The sequence below is a fragment of the Centruroides sculpturatus genome, unplaced genomic scaffold (assembly GCF_000671375.1).
Source record: "Centruroides sculpturatus isolate CEXI.00-Female unplaced genomic scaffold, Cexi_2.0 scaffold11, whole genome shotgun sequence".
NCBI lineage: Eukaryota > Metazoa > Arthropoda > Arachnida > Scorpiones > Buthidae > Centruroides > Centruroides sculpturatus.
In genome coordinates this window covers 1169936-1179999 of record NW_019384501.1, presented here as the reverse complement: position 1 = coordinate 1179999, position 10064 = coordinate 1169936, and positions in this window count along the sequence as shown.

Sequence of the window (10064 nt, the reverse complement as noted above, 5' to 3'; positions counted from 1 at the left end):
ATAAATTTTTCTACCTGAATTATTTCATAAAATTAGGGCGGGTTCTATAAGGCAAATTCCTGCATCTTCTCAGCTTAAACCGAAAAGAACGTTTTTGATAAGAAACGTTTAAAAACGGTAAGACAAGTCACAAATAATTGTAATTAATTACGTAATAGACCGTCACGTTTTACTCTTACCAAATACAAGAAAAAATGATTGCAACGTATTTGATAAAGGCACGTGATGTGACTATTTATTTCCTCGCTTGCCACGATTTATTTTTCTTTGTCATTCATTACGCGTGTTGACAAAGTGCGGTTCACACGTAAAGATGTTTCTCAAACTTGTTCTCCTTTCTCTTTTCTTACTGACTGTTCAGGAAGCTGCAAATTTGGGTGAGTACTGCGAATCTAACAAATGTTTTGTTTTTTGCTATGACAATTAATACGAACACATTTATAGATTTTATTTATTGTATTATCACCGCGTTTGCTTCAATATACTTCGATTTTAATAATTATTGCTTAAGTTAAATCGGGTTAGCTGGTTTATATCGAGTAATTTACCGTATTGCCACGTATACAGTATCACTGATATTTTATATAATTTTGGGTAAATTTTCTGTCGTAAATAGTAAATTTGGGGACCTCACATGAGAGAGATTCGAATTACAGATCATTCCAATAGATGCAATAATTGCTATAGGAATGCTTTTTTGAACGGACGAAAAACTTCAGCAAGAAAGTTTATAATTTTCGGTGAGAATTTCGTTTAAGTTATGTAATTTTAATACAAATTTTTCCATATTTTGCAGAATTGGCGAATCAAAGAAATGTCGTAACAGTTGCTAAATCTCTGGTAAGTATTGTTTTTAAGTTAGTATTAAATAAAAATTGTTCTATGTCAATAATGGACGGTGCATTAATCAATTCTAATACTTGTTTCGTTTGACCTAACACTTTAACTAAACTAAACATTGTGGTGAGATAGATGTGTGGTAATGCCGAAGGGTATCCCTATACTTCGGCACCACGTGACCGAAGGGTCGACATCGCGTCGGCGAAGATCGCTATGACAAGTTTCGTCAGGACTGACACCACTGTGTCTTCACGGTTAGACAAAAAACCGTTTCGTTCGGAGATGTGAGCGGTCACGTGTGTGAGCGAACGGAGCGATCAGAGTCTAGATAGAAGGAGAGACAGCGCGCCGGAAGTGATTTACTCAGACGCTTTTTAACGTAACAACTGTTTAATGGTTAACGATAGGCTATACATTAGGGCTGCTATTAGATACATTTCTACGATACTTATTAGATATCAAGATATGACCCGATTCGAGAGAGAGAGTTTACAGAAGTTCGCGTGTCGATAATTACCTTGTATGAAATCCCAAAAGGAGACAGTTCTGGACTCAGAAGACAGAATACAGTTCTTATTTCCACAGTTATTAGGCGAAGAAATATCCAAAGGCGAGGCACAGGGAAAACTCGAGTGGTCCGATCGAGAAACTGGTGACGACTGCCTTACTTTGTTGTCTGTTTTTCAGGTTGGATTGTTGAAACGGAGATATTAGGTCGAAAGGTGCAGAGAAAGCGTCGTTATTAAGCCCGAGAACTTAGCAGATGTTTAGCTCCCAGGTGTAAAAGTTGACAGTTATCGAATGAAAGTATGGCTACAATGTGATCTTATGACACTATTGAATGAAAGGATATAAACACACGGAAAGTCCGAATTCGGATCCTCACAGATGCTATTTTTATTTTTTCAAGTAACTTATCGTCCTTTGAGTACATACAACCATCAATATTACTCGTAATGGCCGATTTCATATCAAATGAACTTTTCGGCTCTGCTTATGGTATGTCGGGCCCCTTCTGTATCCATTTGGGGCCATTATCTTGAGTCCGTTTGAGTCCACAGCGGCCCACTAAGACATCCCTTTTAATTGTATTTGCAGGCGGTAACTAAAAGAGACCCATCAGTGTTCTCCCGTACCAAAACGGACAAAAATAAATAAAAATGTTCCAGACTGGATTCCAGCCTGCGCCTGGCGTTTTAAATGGATATTGATCTGAAAAACAGAAGGATAATTTAATTTAACTATTGAAGTCTGTCGGCATAGCGTAAAGGTTTATTGTTTGTTTATCACTCGACTTTCCCTCCAAAAAAACATGATTTTTCTTATAAAATTCTTAGTTATATTTAGTTCCTTTTAATCTTAATAGGGTGTGCACTTTTAAAAACCAAGTCGCTGCGCTAGTATCAGGCGTATGGATAGGATGCGTTGCTTCAAATTGCTTAGTTACGTATTTAAATTTTATTGAAATGCCCGTTTAATTGTTGTGAACCTCAGTGTAATATGCCGATGACGAGGTTTTAAATTTTCAAATTTGCGAATGACTCAATAAGAAAAATAAAAGGGAAGATAAAACCCCAAAAGAAAATTAGTATCAGACATTTTGATAAAAATGATTACGAAATTACTGGTATGAGCAAGTTTATAGGACACTTTCTAATTTACATGTTTTAAGAAGCAACAGTAGAATGACTTTTACGTGATAAAAACTGTATGATTACACTTACTCGTGAATGCTTTTCTCAGGTTAGATTTCAGTACACCTATAGTAAATAACTAGCCTTTGCATAGAAGTAAAAAAGTTCTTGTCAATATTTTAGTCAAACATACTAACAACTGACTATTTAGTAGTTTTTTCTTGTCATTAACAACAGTTTGTCACCTATAAAAATCCGCAATCTTAGTATGATGCATTTTTTATAATAAATTTATATTGCATACTTTAATAATGTTTTTCATAATTATATACAGTATTATTTATTAATTATACTACGCGTTGCTTATATTCAGTGTAGGACGAAAATAGCGATATCCAAAACAAAAGTCAAAAACTGTAAAAGCGTCAGTGAAATACTTGAACTTGTGTACTTTTCTGAAAGTTCTAACTTTGATCTTGTTGTCTTATCAGGCGCCTCGTCAAATAGTTATTAGGGGAAGTTTAGTGGAATAAGAAAGAAGTCGTTATGTGTATTACAAAACGAAACTTTCACGTCTTCAAGAAAACCTTCGATTGTCTACAACATATCTAATTGCTTTCTCCTCGGATGCGATGTCGCGAATATATTTATAACTTCTTCAACATACAATGTAAATTTTGTAAATGTATTTAGAACTCCTCTCTGCGTTTTTGCTATTCAGTTCTTCCATAGAAATATCCGGCCTGCGAGAAGTTTGGGACTTGGCGGGTCATCACAATAGAAGTCAACAGGGATGCAGTCGCAATCTTTAAAAATTTATTACAAATTTAATTTTCATAAAATAGCTTGTAAATATACAGAATTTTGCATTTATACAGTATCTTACGAATTACATAATACTGTAAAACGTATAGGCCTATTATTATATTATACGTATGTTAATAGGAAATATTACGATCACTATTTATCGCGTTATTATTAACCATCGTTGTTGGTTATCTAAATATATAAAATTACTTGTCCTGACTGACAGAGTGACTGACTGAATGACTGATTCATCATCGCCCAGAGCAAACCGCTGAACCTTAAGAGGTGAAATTTGGTAAACAGTTAGGGTACGTCATGGAAACGTACACTAAGAAGGGATTTTTCTAAATTCCCCCGCGGGGGGAGAGGGAGAGGATTAAGGCTTATCCGGAAAAACGGCTTCTACTGTAGTATTTTAGATGCGATTTTTTATTTTTAACTGCGTTTTGTCTTCATTACGTACTTAGGTGTATTAAATTGATAACATTTCAGACATTGTTATAAATATTTTTATCTATTTCGATTTTAAAAATGTTCGAACCGTTTTAAATTAGAATTTGTTATTGCGTATTGGTTCGATTATAGAACGATTGTTAAACGTTTCAGAAAATTGATCACATTGAAAATAGTTCGTTTGATTCTCGGCAATTCTCTTCAGCGGCAGGTGTTATATAACAATTACTATGGTTATTGAAATATTGAATGTAAATGGAGTTTGCTTGCAAAACCTCCGCGGACGAAGTCGCTGGTAACGGCTAGGGTAAACTTGCCTAATTCGTACTTCGCTTATATCTCGACTCCGGTAACAGTTATTAGTGTCTGTAGTAGGAAAGAAAGTAAATAACAATCGGTCATATTACCATCTGATAGACAACACGCTGTTACTTTGATCCCGACAAAAATATTGAAAAGGAAAGTTTTTTTCAACTTTTTCTGTAATATTTTTGCACATTTCGTAAGAAATTTCTTCAAATTGGATCGTGTGTAAGTTTTTTAACTGTCTATGATGTATTAGTGCGTATTTTTGCGATTTCATCTGAAGTGATGAAACATGCGTATCTGTTGTCAAATTTTTTGGCGACTAATGTAAAGTATGTTCGACTCTCGCGCCTATTTCGTACTCGAGGCATGTTCTTAAAACGTACCGGTACGATTTAGGAAAACCATTTTAGATGAATGTCACAATAAGCTATTACCGATTCGTAAACTTATTTTTTTCTAAGATTTTGATTTGAAAAAAACCGCAAAAGTTCAAAACAAATTAAAACTTAATTGTTTTTAATTTTAGAACAACGTGTCAAAAAGAAAATATAATTCTTGGAGTAAAGAAAATATGAAAGAAGCGATTAAAAAATATAATGACGGGACCTTATAATTGAACGATGTTTGTAGTGTATATAATGTACCGAAATTGACATTTAGACCACAGTTACAAGGACTGAATACGCATCAAAGAATAGACTAGATAGGTCATTTTTCAAATTACTAAAACTGAATATTTGTGCCGCTTGCGCATCGTGGATGCAAACCATCCTGTTTTTTTTAAATTAATTAATAAAGCATATCCTCGAGTCGTTTGTATGGACACAAGCATGCATGGCTTCGAATTTTGCGGATTGTAGCCTCGCAATCGCTTTAAGATCGGGGATGAGGAATATGTTGTTCTTGACGAAGATACTAATCTAAGTGAATCGGCGGAAGTTTTCCAGAATCTGGCAACCGAAAGGCAGCGAGAACAAACAGATACTTTAACGTGTGTGGCACAATCCAATCAGACTATTGAGCGAGAACAGACTGAAGTTGAGTACCCACAACTTCCTGAGGTACCGACAACTCACCCTTCGGAAAAACAGCGACATCAATGTCTAGAAGAGAAAGCGAAGAAATGTTCTTTAGGTATGAAAGTAAACATTTCTAATACAGAGACAGTTCGAGCGACATTTCGGATAATATCTCCACTACGTGATATTCTTGGAATTGCAAGAAGAAAAACGTATGAAAGAATCTTGGTGCGAAGAAAAGCAAAATTACTAAAATATCACAAAAGGAGAATAAAAAAAAAAACACGAAGATGAAAATAACAGTTGTAAATTATGCCAAGAAGACGTAAAAGAAAGTATGATCAAATGCACACAATGTGAGATACGGGTACATGAACTTTGCATAGGAACCAATGAAAAAACAACGGATTACAACTGCGATGACTGCCAAAAATTGGCGAAGACCATCTGCCGAATTTGTTAAGAGTTAATATACACACGTATTAATACATTATTGATAAAGATTTTGATACTTAAGACTGCAAACCAATGATAGGATCTCAAAGTACAATTTAAGAATATATCGGTACGATTTAAGGCGAATGTTCCTAAATCGTACTTTTTTAGTGTTTTTTTTAAATTGTTTATTTCTCAGAAGTTTATAAGATTTATGATAAATTTGATTATGGTATTAATAAAATATTTCCCAAATAAAAGTTACTTAAAATAAAAAATAATTTGTGTTTATTAATTTCGATAATATGATGGTTTTTCCTTAAGGGGTACGAATTANCGAAATAGAAAGCCACTTTCAACCACTTTCAAGCCCATATCTCCCGCACCCTTATAGGTATCGAGACGCAACCACCCCTATGCACGAATGGAGACTTGGGGCTACTATCACATAAAAACACCATTCACGTGCGATGTGTAGTTTTGGCGAAAAAGTGAAATATAGGGACATACATATCCATTTATATATATATATGTTTCCGCTAAAGCTCGAAAGTCGTTAATGCGTACATTACCTAGCTAATCTGCAGATTAACTAGAGTGATCCGTTAAAGTTGTGAAAATTGTTCCATTTCTCAAATTACCTAGGTAATGTGCAGATTATCTACTAGGTAATCCGCACATTACCTACTAGGCACTCCGTAAAGCGAAAATAAGATCTTTGCCACAAATAAATGTACCACAAATAGATGTGCTTGTCGCAAAAACCAATTGCTATGAAATTCAGTGTCACNCCACAAGGGTGGAAAGAATTTAATTGAAAAAAACTGAATGAATTATTAAAATTTAACAATGCAAATGTAAACACAATATAGGAAGCAGTTATATATTATCACTATTCTACATCATTTGCTTTTTTCTCATTCACTAGATGCTATATAACCACTTCCAAGTACATTAATAAATTTTTAAGCTTGAATTTTCTTTTTATATAATAAATACAGAATTCAAGCTTAAAAATATCTTTTATGATAACAGCATAAACATCAATGGGAGCCCAAATTTGTGACTTGTTATAATCATGAATGGAGGAAAGAGGGGAGTCAGCAAACACATTAGACCTCCACTGACAATGAGCATGCCTCGTTCCCAAATTCTTTTAATTTCTTTCTTAATTCGGCAAGTGCCATATTCTGTAAATCCAGATTTTTAGAAGCAAATCAAAACTATTCTACCGAAAGTTCAGTATAAATAAAGCTAATTAATGTAATTAATGTAACGATAATCATACCACAAAATAAAATCTTATTACTTTTAATTTCAGGCAACTTTTTATTTCAACTTATCATGCCAAGAACTATATTTTGGACATAGCAAGGAATTTACGTCATTTATCTACAAAACATTAAATGCCAGGTAAGATTATATGAAGCGTTCTCTATGTTTGTCAATTACAGTATACAGAAAAGCGGCATCGAAAGAAAACAAGATGAACTTTTTTTTAACAAATCGTGAAGTGAAACTGCTGACGAGTATATGTAATTTGACTTTTATGTACTTAGAGTATGTATAGCTTTCGTCAGCTTTGTCGTACAGTACATACGTATGTCATAATATATAATCACATACGACATAACGTACTCGTACGTTACAAACATACGTGTTTCTATAGAATAAAAAACTGAAATCTCAACAAAACGAATAATTTCAATTACTTGTATTTCTTACGTGTAGGGGTTTGGAAACGAAAATTTTTTCGGATAACAGATATTTTCCTGGGTGGGCGAGAAATCCGTTGTTCGCGAAATAACGGATTCACGTAACAACGGATGATTTTCGGCTTCCGAGCAATCTTTTGAAACGAGATTCTTTTATATAATGCTCGGTTGCACACAACTAGAGTGCCGTGAAAATGTTTCTGTCGAATTATCACTTTTTTGACATGCACGGTGTGTGGATCGGTCACTCTATGGACCAGATAAGACGTTGTTTATCAATCTGGGGAAGTTCGTGCCCGCGACGTTGTGCTTGTTCCTGCTTCGAAATATCGAGAGATTCCTCTAAAGCCCTGCGGTGACCGAGTGGATGTAACTTATCACTGCTGGCCAGCCAGCATTTTTCGGGGGTTTTCACGTTAGTGACACCAAAATAGGGCCCAGATTCCAAACCAAAGTTCTGCCGGGAGGCATTCCCACTCGGCAGATTGCTCACGTGTCTTGTTATCGAATACGAATAGACAAACAAACTGTGCTTCTGTATAGGCAAGAGGAGGTCTTACGAGCCAGAGAAGGTTTTTTTTTTTTTTTTTTTAAAACTGTATTGTAGTCTCGCAGGAAATTATGTCTTTCTTTATGATTTTATAATTTATTTTTATCATCGTCGTCAAGTTGGCGCCATAAAAGGTTTGTTCGATTGTGACGCCAACTTCTAAGTTTCTGTAAGTGTTTTAATATAGATTGTGACATTTAATGTGATAGTGCCACTTTTACGTTATTTTAAACATAAAAGTAATTTAAAAATTGTTTTTAGCTCTTGGTATAATTAACTTAATAAAAAATCTACTAATATGAGGAAGATAATAAGGACTTATCACACCAGTAATAATAAGCAAAAACACCCTGGTATCAATGGCGTACAGTACATTTAATAAAAATGAGAAGGGGTGTACATTACAATCGATTACACGAGTAATTAACACGAAATAACCAAAATGCATTTCGGACGATCGGAATACTCCTTCTTCAGTTGGTATATATGTTACCGCTAAAGCTCGAAACTCGTTAATCTGCAGATTAACTAGGGTGATCCGTTAAAGTTGTGAAAATTGTTCCATTTCTCAAATTTCCTAGGTAATGTGCAGATTATCTAGGTAATCCGCGCATTACCTACTAGGCACTCTGTAAAGTGAAAATAAGATCTTTGCCACAAATAAGTGTGCTTGTCGCAAAAACCAATTGCTATGAAATTCAAAGTGTCACCAATCTTTAGACTGCACTATTAAGTAAGCACAATTGGATAATGTTACCTATGGTGAGTAAAATGGCGGCTCGTCTCCGATTCCAGCAAAGAGAAGAAAGGAAACAGTGGGGACACACGTTCAAACCTAACATAACCTATTCTAATAATTTGGTTGGTAATAATTATGGTAATTTATTAGAATAGGTTAGGTGAGGTTAGAACGTGCGTCCCCACTGTTTCCTTTCTTCTCTCTGCTGGAATCAGAGACGAACCACCATTTTACTCAACATAGGTAACATTAACTGCACAATTATATCAAGCCATCACCAGAAAAAGAATGATAACTTTATTATTTTTCGTCTCCGGTCTAAAAGTAAGGTAGCGTTGAAGTCGTCTCGGTCCCCTCAGTTCAGATAGATACAGAAAGTCCCGAAATTTCATAGGTGATTATCTTCATAATAATTTCCCTAATTGTATTAATATTTTAAACCGTTTGATTTTTTGTATGTTTTTTAATTGGTTGATGATTGATTCTATCAACTAATTTGTTGATTGTTTGATTGTATTAACTTGATTCTTTAAATATCGAAAATTAAATAAACAACATTATGTTAATTGAAGCGTACAGAAACGTTGCTGTTCTAGCAAAGATCTTATTTTCACTTTACCGAGTGCCTAGTAGGTAGTTTGCAGATTACCTAGATAATCTGCACATTACCTAGGTAATTTGAGAAATAGAACAATTTTAGCAACTTTAACAGATCACCCTAGTTAATCTGCAGATTAGCTAGGTAATCTGCAGATTAACGAGTTTCGAACTTTAGCGGTAACATATATATAAAAAAGATACAATACAGTAGATCCGCCTATAAAACTGTTTCCTATAATTACGATTCCTATAAAACGGCGAAAAAATTGAGGCGGTATCCGTAAACAACGATAAAAATAACTCCTATAATTACGTAAAACGTCATCGGACAGCCGAACTATTTTCCGCTGTCTAGCGCCACGCTACGGACACTTTAGGTAAATAAATTGAGTTTAGTATCGTCTGTACATATAATTATATATAAATTATATATAAATTAGGTACTATATATATAATTATATATTAACTTAATTTATTGTAACTTTATTATAATTAAATATATATTTTTCGCCGTCTAGCGTCACGCTACGGCGAGTTAGGCGACCTATCGTCTATCCAGTACTGTAATTTTATACATTTCTTGTGAAAGAAACATTTCTTATTCAACGGCCATTAAAATTATTTATATTAATGATGTCTCCAAAGTTCAACGAAGTTTTCGCAGAAAAATAATGTCAGAAATCGCGGCCGCCGTTTGATGCGCTGTTCCGCGACGAAAACAAGCTTTAGCAACGGGCATAGTCGAACGGCACACACTCGGTAAGTAATCCTACAATTTTTTGTTTATAACGTAGTTTATACGGATTATTTCCAAAAAAATATACGTATTTTGGAAATGTTGAGTCGAATTAGTCTAGAATCGATTAATTTTATGGAAGAAAACCTTTCAAACAGCCAATTCCTACTGCTGTGATTCCTACAAAATTGATTTATAAAAAACGGAACGTATCTACCATCTTATAG